Source organism: Microcaecilia unicolor, chromosome 3, assembly GCF_901765095.1.
Source record: "Microcaecilia unicolor chromosome 3, aMicUni1.1, whole genome shotgun sequence".
Classification (NCBI taxonomy): domain Eukaryota; kingdom Metazoa; phylum Chordata; class Amphibia; order Gymnophiona; family Siphonopidae; genus Microcaecilia; species Microcaecilia unicolor.
Genome location: NC_044033.1, coordinates 496,057,664 through 496,071,049, shown reverse-complemented (window position 1 = coordinate 496,071,049; position 13,386 = coordinate 496,057,664). Strand labels below are relative to the sequence as shown.

Below are 13,386 nucleotides of genomic sequence, written 5' to 3'. Positions count from 1 at the left end.
GAACTGAGTTTGATTCCCACTTCAGGCACAGGCAGCTCCTTGTGACTCTGGGCAAGTCACTTAACCCTCCATTGCCCCATGTAAGCCGCATTGAGCCTGCCATGAGTGGGAAAGCGCAGGGTACAAATGTAACAAAAATAAAATAGATACTATTGGAGATTCTACATGGAATGTTGCTACTATTGGAGATTCTGTTGCTACTATTGGAGATTCTACATGGAATGTTGCTACTATTGGAAATTCTACATGGAATGTTGCTATTCCACTAGCAACATTCCATGGAGAAGGCTGCGCAGGCTTCTGTTTCTGTAAGTCTGACGTCCTGCACGTACGTGCAGGACGTCAGACTCACAGAAGCAGAAGCCTGCGCGGCCACATTGGTGATCTGCTAGGGCCGACTTCTACATGGAATGTTGCTAGTGGAATAGCATCTCAAATAGTAGCAGGAGTGGCCTAGTGGTTAGGGTGGTGGACTTTGGTCCTGGGGAACTGAGGAACTGAGTTCGATTCCCACTTCAGGCACAGGCAGCTCCTTGTGACTCTGGGCAAGTCACTTAACCCTCCATTGCCCCATGTAAGCCGCATTGAGCCTGCCATGAGTGGGAAAGCGCAGGGTACAAATAAAATATAAATAAATAAACATCCCTGATTGCCCAATCTTAAAGGATCTTCTTCATCTCAATGAAAGCCTTAAGTTGTTCAGGGTTAAAGAAAAACATATTTAGTTTCACCAAGTCTAACCAGACATTTGCAAGGCTAGCAGAAAACAACAAGGAGACGATCTGCAAAATCCAACGTGGAAAACAAACCAGCAGATCAGTATAATATCCAAAAAGCTTTCTTGAAGATATCGTATATGAAACAATTGCCTCTTTCAGCCGTTCCTATTTAAGAAAGGTCCAGATCAGGTATGTGTCTTCAATTTCAACATTATCCAGCTTATAATCAAAAGAGAAAAACGCCTATATTGCGACCTAAATTGGGAGATAGGCGTTTATCTCCCAAAAAAGAATAACGCGGTATAATCGAAAGCCAAACTTGGACGTTTTCAACTGCACTCCATCGCGGAAGCGTACAAAGTTGACGGGGGTGTGTCGGAGGCGTGGTGAAGGCGGGACTGGGGCGTGGTTATCACCCGAACAGAGATGGGCACCTTTCGCCGATAATGGAAAAAAAGTATGCGTTTGTAGCTAGAATTTAGGACACTTTTCCTGGACCCTGTTTTTTCACGAATAAGGCCCCAAAAAGTGCCCTAAATGACCAGATTACCACCAGAGGGAATCGGGGATGACCTCCCCTGACTCCCCCAGTGGTCACTAACCCTCTCCCACCACAAAAAAAATGATGTTTCACAACTTTTTATTTTCACCCTCAAATGTCATACCCACCTCCCTGGCAGCAGTATGCAGGTCCCTGGAGCAGTTGTTAGGGGGTGCAGTGGACTTCAGGCAGGTGGACCCAGGCCCATCCCCCCCTACCTGTTACAATTGTGCTGCTTAATGCTTAGTCGTCCAACCCCCCCAAACTCACTGTACCCACATGTAGGTGCCCCCCTTCACCCCTTAGGGCTATAGTAATGGTGTAGACTTGTGGGCAGTGGGTTTTGAGGGGGATTTGGGGGTCTCAACACCCAAGGGAAGGGTGCTATGCACCTGGGAGCTCTTTTACCTTTTTTTTGTAAAAGTGCCCCCTAGGGTGCCCGGTTGGTGTCCTGGCATGTGAGGGGGACCAGTGCACTACGAATCCTGGTCCCTCCCACGAACAAATGCCTTGGATTTATTCGTTTTTGAGCTGGGCGCTTTCATTTTCCATTATCACTGAAAAACAAAAATGCCCAGCTCACAAATTGTCGAATAAAACATGGACATCTATTTTTTTCGAAATACGGTTCGGTCCGTCCCTTCACGGACCCATTCTCGGAGATAAACGCCCATGGAGATAGACGTTTTCGTTCAATTATGCCCCTTCACGTTGCCTAATGATTTTACAATTCATTTCATGAATTTCATCTTTGGTTACGTCCGTGCCCTATCTTTGCTGGTATTTTGTAATTCATATGTAATATACGTGTTGACAATTTTTAGTGTTTAATGTATAATGTATAAGTTTTTGAGATATATATATACAGTGGTGGAAATAAGTATTTGATCCCTTGCTGATTTTGTAAGTTTGCCCACTGACAAAGACATGAGCAGCCCATAATTGAAGGGTAGGTTATTGGTAACAGTGAGAGATAGAACATCACAAATTAAATCCGGAAAATCACATTGTGGAAAGTATATGAATTTATTTGCATTCTGCAGAGGGAAATAAGTATTTGATCCCCCACCAACCAGTAAGAGATCTGGCCCCTACAGACCAGGTAGATGCTCCAAATCAACTCGTTACCTGCATGACAGACAGCTGTTGGCAATGGTCACCTGTATGAAAGACACCTGTCCACAGACTCAGTGAATCAGTCAGACTCTAACCTCTACAAAATGGCCAAGAGCAAGGAGCTGTCTAAGGATGTCAGGGACAAGATCATACACCTGCACAAGGCTAGAATGGGCTACAAAACCATCAGTAAGACGCTGGGCGAGAAGGAGACAACTGTTAAGAAGTACAAAATGACTGTCAATCGACAAAGATCTGGGGCTCCACGCAAAATCTCACCTCGTGGGGTATCCTTGATCATGAGGAAGGTTAGAAATCAGCCTACAACTACAAGGGGGGAACTTGTCAATGATCTCAAGGCAGCTGGGACCACTGTCACCACGAAAACCATTGGTAACACATTACGACATAACGGATTGCAATCCTGCAGTGCCCGCAAGGTCCCCCTGCTCCGGAAGGCACATGTGACGGCCCGTCTGAAGTTTGCCAGTGAACACCTGGATGATGCCGAGAGTGATTGGGAGAAGGTGCTGTGGTCAGATGAGACAAAAATTGAGCTCTTTGGCATGAACTCAACTCGCCGTGTTTGGAGGAAGAGAAATGCTGCCTATGACCCAAAGAACACCGTCCCCACTGTCAAGCATGGAGGTGGAAATGTTATGTTTTGGGGGTGTTTCTCTGCTAAGGGCACAGGACTACTTCACCGCATCAATGGGAGAATGGATGGGGCCATGTACCGTACAATTCTGAGTGACAACCTCCTTCCCTCCGCCAGGGCCTTAAAAATGGGTCGTGGCTGGGTCTTCCAGCACGACAATGACCCAAAACATACAGCCAAGGCAACAAAGGAGTGGCTCAGGAAGAAGCACATTAGGGTCATGGAGTGGCCTAGCCAGTCACCAGACCTTAATCCCATTGAAAACTTATGGAGGGAGCTGAAGCTGCGAGTTGCCAAGCGACAGCCCAGAACTCTTAATGATTTAGAGATGATCTGCAAAGAGGAGTGGACCAAAATTCCTCCTGACATGTGTGCAAACCTCATCATCAACTACAGAAGACGTCTGACCGCTGTGCTTGCCAACAAGGGTTTTGCCACCAAGTATTAGGTCTTGTTTGCCAGAGGGATTAAATACTTATTTCCCTCTGCAGAATGCAAATAAATTCATATACTTTCCACAATGTGATTTTCCGGATTTAATTTGTGATGTGCTATCTCTCACTGTTACCAATAACCTACCCTTCAATTATGGGCTGCTCATGTCTTTGTCAGTGGGCAAACTTACAAAATCAGCAAGGGATCAAATACTTATTTCCCCCACTGTACTTTCCACAATGTGATTTTCCGGATTTAATTTGTGATGTGCTATCTCTCACTGTTACCAATAACCTACCCTTCAATTATGGGCTGCTCATGTCTTTGTCAGTGGGCAAACTTACAAAATCAGCAAGGGATCAAATACTTATTTCCACCACTGTATATATATATATATATTGATATTGATATATTGATTTATATATTTTATATATCTATGTGCATTTTTATGTTATAATTATTATTTATTATAATTCCAAAAATATTTTTAAATGTTTAGTCAATAGACTCTCTCTCTCTATTTTTTTTTATTCATGTCTATGTTTTACATGTACATTAGCATTCATATTGATGCTTTATACATTTTTATATACATATATATATATATATATATATATATATATATATATTTTTTTTTTTTTTAATTCTCTATGTTTTATAATTTGATATATTTGTTGTTCATTTTAGCCCCTGACGCAGCCCTATTGTTGGGCGAAACACAGCCTGTGTCGGGCAATTGTTTCATATACGATATCTTCAATAAAGCTTTTTGGATATTATACTGATCTGCTGGTTTGTTTTCCACATTTGCAAGGATAGGCCAGACAAAAAGAAGCTCCAGGATTTTCAGTCTCTTATTGTAGCACTATGAAGGCCTCCTTTCCTGCACTGCTTTTATGACATCAGAGTAAATCCATACCTTCTGACCAAAAAAAACAAAAAGGCTTGTGCATTATGAAAACAGAGTTTCATTATCACATTGAGATCTTGTTCAAATACAAAGCTCACTAAAAGTGTGGCCATTTTGAGATATATCAGTCACTGCCTCTTCCAATATTGCAGAGATGTTATTTAAATCCACTTGCGTATTCCGAGCTCCTTGCTGTACCCCACCCTCCTGAGGACCTTTTGAAGAAACAGGTAAATAATACAACCTATTCACTGGTGGAGCAGAATGTTGAGGAAACTTAAATACTCCCAAAAGATACAAATCAGAGGGTGTCATAGCAGGATACAGGAAAATGCAAACAAACAAAGATTAAGTCTCCTATTACAATTTTCAGTCTTCCTTTGTGTTTGCATTTTGATCTTAATCACAGCTGTTTGAAAATCCTGGAGGCTTTTAACATTGTCTTGTATCTGCTGGATGTGCTCATTCTTTATTGCATCCACTGTTCCAGTCAATAAATCTAATTTAGAATTCAAAGAAGTTACCTCTTGAGAAGTCTTAGAAACCGTGGTTTTCATGCCCTGAAGCAGCTTCCACAGGTCTTCTAAAGTGAACACCGCCATTACTCCTTCCTTGACCTCTGACCAGGAGGCAGTGCTCAATGGTCCCCCTGCACAAAAGGCCAGATTAGCTAAAGCCTCTGGTCTCCCTGACCCAATTGTAGATGCCAACAACGCCGCCGGACACGGTGGCTGATTAGGTTCCAGAGGGGACAGCGTAACATCTTGTCCTAAAGTGGCAGTTCCTCCTTCAAGCTACCACAAAGCAGGACCCTCATCTCCGGTTCTCATCGCAGCTCCAGTGGTGAAACGATCGATTGGCAGCTAATGCGGGGAGGAGGTCCAGGCCGGTGTGGGAACAGAACAGCCCTAACTGCATAATGGAAATACTTTTTTTTCACTCGACGAATTCTTAAACTCTGGAACTCGTTACAGAGGATGTGGTAATAGCGGTTAGCGTATCTGGGTTAAAAAAGGTTAGGACAATGTCATGTAGGAAGAGTCCAAAGTCTGGTATTCAGATAGATATGGTTTAAGCCACTGCTTGCCCTGGGATCGGTTGCATGTAATGTTGCTACTGTTTGGGATTCTGCCTGGTACTTGTGACTTGGATTGGCCACCGTTAGAAACAGGATACAGGGCTAGATTGGTCTGACCCAATACGGCTAATCTTATGTTCTCTTATGTTCCTATGTTTATGTGTAATTTATTAAAATTGATATACTGCTTTTTGTGATCATGCAAAGAAAACGGTTTACAAATTATGGGGTCCTTTACTCAGGTGTGCTGAAAAATGGCCTGTGGTAGTGTAGACACATGTTTTGGGCGTGCAAAGAATTATTTTTCAGTGCACCTACAAAAAATTCTTTTTTTAAAATTTTTGCCGAAAATGGACGTGCAGCAAGAATGAAAATTGCCGCACGTCCATTTTGGGTCTGAGACCTTACTGCCAGCCAATGACCTACTGCTAAAGTCTTATGCGGTAACTGGGTGGTAATGATCTACGTGTGCAAAATGCCACTTGGCGTGCGTCCGATACGCGTGGCAGAAAATAAAAATTATTTTTCAGCTGTACTTATCGGACGCACGGAAAAAATGAAATTACCGCAAGAGCTACACAGTAGCTGTGCAGTAACTCAATTTTGCATGCGTTGGGAGCGCGTAGATGCTTACACAGCTTAGTAAAAGGGCCCCTAAATGCTCAATAAAAAGTAGGAAGGACACCAACCTTTTGGTAGGTTAGGGCTACTGTAGATGAGAAAAGACAACAACAGTGAAACCACATATATATTTAAATCTACATACATGAAAACATAGTAACATAGTAGATGACGGCAGAAAAAGACCTGCATGGTCCATCTAGTCTGCCCAAGATAAACTCATGTGTATACCTTACCTTGATTTGTACCTGTCTTGTCCAGGGCACAGACCGTATAAGTCTGTCCAGCAGTATTTCCCGCCTCCCAACCACCAGTCCCGCCTCCCATCACTGGCTCTGGCACAGACCCTGTATAAGTCTGCCCTCCCCTATCCTAGCCTCTCAACCACCAACCCCTCTTCCCCCCGCCACCCAATTTCAGCTAAGCTTCTGTGGATCCATTCCTTCTGCACAGGATTCCTTTATGCATATCCCACGCATGTTTGAATTCCGTTACCGTTTTCATCTCCACCACCTCCTGCGGGAGGGCATTCCAAGCGCTCACCACCCTCTCTGTGAAGAAATACTTCCTAACATCTTTCCTGAGTCTGCCCCCCTTCAATCTCATTTCACGTCCTCTCGTTCTACCGCCTTCCCATCTCCGGAAAAGATTCGTTTGCAGATTAATACCTTTCAAATATTTGAACGTCTGTATCATATCACCCCTGTTCCTCCTTTCCTCCTGAGTATACATGTTCAGGTCAGCAAGTCTCTCTTCATACGTCTTGGAACGCAACTCCCATACCATCCTCGTAGCTTTTCATATACATATGTACAATAATGATCAAGAAATACAGAGTAGAACATTTGCAATTATCAATATCTCATCTTTAGGTTTAAGTGTATCTCTTTAACCACTCAGGGAATCTTTGATATAGCATAAGATTGTATATGTTGAATGAGAAGTATAAATACAGAGTGGAATGACTGGATGTAGTGAGACTGTTGAAGGGAAAAACGTTTATGGTGATGGGAAATTGTTAAAAAATAGATATAATATCATAAAAGCATAATAAAAATTTGAAAAAATTTACATAACATAGTGGTGGTTACTATTGGGAGATAATCAAACATATAAACGGCGAGTGACCGTACTCACTCGCAAATGCGCAGTAGAGACCTCTGCCCCGCCCCCACGTCAATACGTGATGACGGGGGGCGGAACACAGAGGGTCTGTACTGCGCATTGCTGAGGGAGGGACACCGTCGTCTAACGCTACCCCCACCCGAGTCACCGCCGCCACCCACCTTCTACCCGGTCGGGCCCTCGCTCCACTATTGAAACAGCGAGGGTCTGGGAACGCAGCACTGAGCTCTGCTGAGCTGCCGACATCGCCCTTCCTTCTTCTTCTCTGCCTCTGTCCCGCCCTCGATGACGTTACGTCACACGAGGGTGGGACAGGCAGAGAAGAAGAACGAAGGCCGACGTCAGCAGCTCAGCAGAGCTCAGTGCTGCGTTCCCGGACCCTCGCTGTTTCAATAGCGGAGCGAGGGCCCGGCCGGGTGGAAGGTGGGTGGTGACGGCTCGGTGGGGGGGGGGGGCGCGAACTCGGAGGGGGAGGGGCAGCGGCGAACTCGGTGGTGGGGGCGGGCCTTTCAACCCCCCCTTCCTATAATAGCCCGTTTTTACGGGTTCAAAGGCTAGTTTATTATATAAACGGTAACTACGAAGTGAGAGAGAGCTCAGTGGCAAAAGATAATTTAACCATTCAGGAGGCAATTCTATAACTGGGTGCCTATGTGTAGGTGCCAAAATGATGCACAAGGAATGCCCAGATCCCATTATAGAATACCAGTGTAAACCCGCATTGGTGCGTTTAAAAGTAGGGGCACCTGTTTATGTAACATCAAACAGTGAAGATCACCATTACCTACTGTACACTGCCTTGGGTGAATCTCTTCATAAAGGCAGTTCATAAATCCAAATAAATAAAGTAAAGTAAATAACAACAACATGATATAGTGTACAAACAAAATACTTAAAAAGTCCTTTATTAAAGCGAATGATGTTCAGTTGTTGTTTGAGTGCTTTGTGGAGACTTGCTCTTCCTGCTTATTTTTAGGTCGCCTATTTATGCCAGGTCAATGACACACATAAATGGACATGCCTAAATATGGCATGCAATGTGTGTAAATTACAGTATTCTGTAAATTGCATGTGTATGTGGCAGCTGTGGCCTTACCCCTCCCGTGCTTTGCCTACATATAGACCCCCTTGCAGTTAAACACGATAGCAGTTATGCGTGTTCTTATAGAATGGTGCATGTTCTTATAGAATGGTGCATATTGCATTTATGTCCATGACACTTCTTTGTGCTCTTATGCACACAAGGCCTGAGTAACAGCACACACTCTGTTGTACATGGTGTGTGGAATAAAGGGATTCCTTACATAGTTTCAAAATATTTTGTAATTTATTAAACTTTTAGGACTAGATTCTGTATAATCATGCCTAAAAATTTGACACTGAAATGAAATTCGCTTAGGCATATTCTATAAAGTATGCTTTAATTTAGGCGTACTTTATAGACTAAACCTAAATTTCTGTGTGGTTTATAGAATACGTCGAGCACCAATCCACTTGACTAAATTTAGTCACAGTCAATTACGCCAAGTAAAACCTGGTGTAAATCCCGATGCCTAAATTTGAAGCAGAGCAGGTGTATTCTATAACAACTCGCATAGATTTTAGAAATGCCCATGACCCACCCATTCCATACCCATAACCATCCCCATTTTTCAACTATCCAGCTTATTTTCGAAGGAGATCGCCGGCCATCTTCCAACACAAATCGGGAGATGGCCGGCGATCTCCTGAACCCGGCCAAATCGGTATAGTCGAAAGCAGATTTTGGCCGGTGCCAACTGCTTTCTGTCGCAGAGTCGGCCAAACTTCAAGGGGGCGTGTCGGTAGGGTAGTGAAGGTGGGATGGAGGCATGGTACAAGATGGCCGGCTTTAGCCTGGCTTCAGTCTTTTTTAATTCTTCCTCCACAGTCCACTCCCTCTCATTTGGTGTCCCGATTTGGATGTTTTGAGAAGAAATTCATCCAAATACTGCTTTATGACACTTTTTCGACGTTTTTCTCTTTTGAAAATGAGCCCTCATGTAACTTTGTAAGTCAAAGTGCTTTGAAAATATGCCTCTGTTTGATAATCTTTATTCTAATTTACTTTATAATTTGCTGCTATGATATAACTTAGGCTATTTTTGTGTTTTCCTTTTTTCTTCCTATTTCCCTTTTACTCATTTTGTAAACTGCTTAGGTAATTGTATTGATGGGCTGTATATCAAATAAAAGTAACCAATGACCAACGCCACTATTCTGTACCAATGGGCACCTACATTGGATCACATAGAACACAAAAGGGGGTACAGCCATGGGAAGGGCATGGGTGGGTCGGGGCATTCACAAAAGATGTACGTGGTGTTCCAGAATAGTGGTGATCTGTGCCCAGTTTGCATGCCTGGATTTGCATCAGGTTTCAGCTTGCACCCAAAGCTGAGTGCCAAATGCAGTGCCCAAAGTTGAGTGCCAAATTTGGCACTCAACACGATTCTATAAAGAGTGCAAATCCTGGAGTACACTTTATAGAATAGTGTTGAGCAGGGACGGCCCAAGGTAAGATGCCACCTGAGGTGGAGCTAACATGCCACCCCCCAGGCCAAGATGCCGCCCCCTTGGGCATTTTATCTTGTCACGATGACGTTCCAAACTTGGCAACGGCAGCGATTCACATACGCTGTTCTGTCCCCGCTGGCACCCCGCCTTGTCCCTTTACTGCGGCTGCCTGAGCCTCTGACAAAAAAGGAAGTTACTTCAGAGAGGTGGACGCAGTAAAGGGAAGAGGCGGGTGCCGCAGCGTATGGGAATCGCTGCTGGGTCTAGAATGTCACCGTGATGAGGTAAAGTGCCGCAAAGCCACTCCTCAAGATGCCGCTCCTGAAGAGTGGTGCCTGAGGCCTCCGCCTCAGGTGGCCTACTGGTCGGACCACCCCTAGTCTTAGCACCAAACTTTCAGCACCATTTATAGAATCTGTCTCTATATGCTAAATTTCTCTCCCTCTAACTAAGCTTGGCATTTTTTTTTTTATTTTTTTTTGCAGTTGATAAAAGTTCCTATGCTACGAATAATTTTTACATGTTGTGAGAGGAGATCAGTTTTCAGCAGCTCTTTTCACTTGGGAAAACAGCTGCTTCTTCACATAAAAATTCTAAAAGTTGTCCTCCATATGTTCTTCTGCTATATTATGCTGAGTACTCACGGGCGGATGCTCAGAACCTAACACCAGCGCTAGAGCTGATTAGCTCTGGATTAACGCCTTTGTTAATCTGTGCAGAATATTCAGAGGGATGTAGCATGGGAAACAACACGCGCAATAAAGATTATCGCAAATAGTATTTAAATATAGTCGAACGGATGTTAATGAAGTCATTTCCTATTCCTTCCCCAATGCTCATGGAACAATGCACAAAACAAAGCCACCTTTACCGCTGGAAATTTAATGCTAGGTAGGAGCTGGCATTAGGGTATTTGCGGAAAGGGTTTAGCATGATTTTCTACTTAAACTCTGCCAGTTTTGATTGAATTTGTAAGAGGAAGGAAGCCCCTGGAAGCCTCTAAGCACTGGGAGCGAGAAACACACATGTGCTAGTTTGAGCAAAGCTGAAAATGAAAGCACGTGTTGATGCCTGTTTTCTGCACTTCCATACAAGCCTTCAGTGCAAAAAAAATACGAAAGGCTTGTATATAAAAGCACAGAGAAATGACGCTAATGTATGCTTCACTTCCGGGCTTGCCTGCCGCATGCGCACAAGAGCTGTGCTTACTCTAAAACTCTTGTGCACATGCGTCAGGCATGTTCTTCCCCTTAAATCTGGTCTCACAGCATGCATATTATTTGCATGCAATTAGTGTTGAGCATCGGGAAGCTATTTTTCTGCACTGTTCCTGTGCTATTCGCGGGCGCTGTCGTTCTGAGCACCGGCCCATCAGTATACAGTGTTGTACCTGCTAATGTACTAGGTCATTATCTAGTGCCAGTAGTGTTTCTGTTTTTGATCTCCCTCCAGTGCTGAGGATGTATAATTCTGTGAATACATGGTGTGTGTTATACAAATACGGTATTGTGAGAAAGAAATTGCATACATGTAAAAAGAGTACTGTAAAATGTGAGGCGTGGCCAGCTGGCTATGAGAAAAAGTGGATATAAAATTGTGAATAAAAGGTAAAAGTAGTCTACTTGAGGATAAGAGACGTTGAGGGGCATTTTCAAAAGGAACGTCCATGTTTCGATTTGGACGTCCTCGCAAAACGTCCCGATCCAGGGGCGGGGAAACCCGTATTTTCGAAACAAGATGGTCATACATCTTTCGTTTCGATAATACGGTCAGGGACGTCCAAATCCTGAAATTTGGTCGTCCTTAGAGATGGTCATCCCTAGACATGGACATTTCTGATTTTCAGTGATTTTCGAAACCAAGGATGTCCATCTCAGAAACGACCAAATGCAAGCCATTTGGTCATGGGAAGAACCAGCATTTCTAGTGCACTGGTCCCCCTGACATGCCAGGACACCAACTGGGCACCCTAGGGGGCGCTGCAGTGGACTTCATAAATTGCTCCCAGGTACATAGCTCCCTTACCTTATGTGCTGAGCCCCCCAAACTCTCCCCAAAACCCACTCCCCACAACTGTACACCACTACCATAGCCCTTACGGGTGAAGGGGGGCACCTAGATGTGGGTACAGTGGGTTTGTGGTGGGTTTTGGAGGGCTTGCTGTTTCCTCCACAAACATAACAGGTAGGGGAGGTATGGGCCTGGGTCCGCCTGCCTGAAGTGCACTGCACCCACTAAAACTACTCCAGGGACCTGCATACTGCTGTCATGGACCTGAGTATGACATCTGAGGCTGGCATAGAGGCTGGCAATCAATATTTTGAAAGATATTTTTTAAGCGTGGGAGGGGATTAGTGACCACTAGGGGAGTAATGGGAGGTTATCCCCGATTCTATCCAGTGCTCATCTGGTAATTTCGGGCACCTTTTTGTGCCTTGGTCATAAGAAAAACACAACCAGGTAAAGTCGTCCAAGTGTTCGTCAGGGACATCTTTGTTTCTTTCTATTATGGGTCAAGGATGTCCACCTATGCGGCTTAGTAAATGGGCCCCCTAATACTTTATTCTTAGCAATATATTGTCACATATTCCCCTCCTCAGGTTTTATACCCCTTGTCATTTCCTTTTACTTCATAACTAACTCTAAAGTGCCCTTTTTGAATTTTTGCAGATTTGCTCCCTGTTCCGCAAGCATAGCCAGAACACAGTTTAAAGAGAACAGGTAAAATGTATTTCTCCTTTCGCATGTTTTGTTCCTCTGTTCTTTACATGTTGAAATATGCTTAGTTTGGCTTGCTGTGGCCTGGCAATGCGCATTTCCAGCATGCATTGTAATGCCCTAATTATGCTTTTTATGATTATTGTATGATAGTTTTGCTTCACTGAGCTTAAAAGAGTAGACCTGTGTAACCTTTGTTGATAAAGAAAATTGCCCTTTTTTTTTCACTTTGACATTTTCCACTCTTACTGGTTATGAAGATACAATTGCACATTTTATCAGATATCTTTTTGTTCCTCACTCATTTCACAGTGCCATTATTAGCCTAGGCTGGCTTTCTTTAACTTGCTAAATAGGAACTGAATTTTCATATATAAATATTTGATTTATTTTCTACATAACATTCTGATCTTTGGTTCATGAGTTTGTCACATTTGGTGCCTTATCTCCCTTCCACAGTTGGCTACTGTAGAAATAATCACAATTTTGCTGTGTGTAGTCAAAATGGTGATATCTGAATGATTCTGCTTATTGTGGAGTCCTTTTACCAAGCTGCGGTAAAAGGGCCCTGTGCTAGCAACAGGGGCCATTTTTGCCACATGCTGTGGCCAGGGGCATAGCCAGACCTTGATGAGAGGAGGGCCAGAGTCCAAAGTGGGAGGGCACATTTTGGCCCACCTCCGCTGCTGCCCCCCACCACCACTGTGCCCCCCCTACCACAACTGCGAAGGTACCTTGACTGGTGGTGGTCCCCAAATCGGGGGGCCCAGAGTCAATTTAGGGCCCCCATGGCCCCCGTAGCTATGCCACTGACTGTGGCCCTTTTTACTGCAGAAGGTAAAAAGGCCAAAAAATGTCATGGCCATGAGATAAGATTTCACTAACCACGTGCCCATGTGGGGTGGGGGGAGCTCTTAATGCCACTCATCA

The 13,386-nt window shown here is 44.0% G+C and overlaps 1 protein-coding gene across 2 annotated transcripts in view; it reads left to right on the top strand.

Annotated features, from left to right (window-relative positions):
* FUT9 (fucosyltransferase 9) overlaps positions 1-13,386 on the top strand; it is a 193,416-nt gene that overhangs the window by 29,356 nt on the left and 150,674 nt on the right. For both annotated transcript variants that reach the window (XM_030199086.1, XM_030199085.1), the window contains exon 2: positions 12,409-12,459. The gene's annotated coding sequence lies outside the window, so the exon portion shown is untranslated. The remainder of the gene's footprint in view (positions 1-12,408; positions 12,460-13,386) is intronic.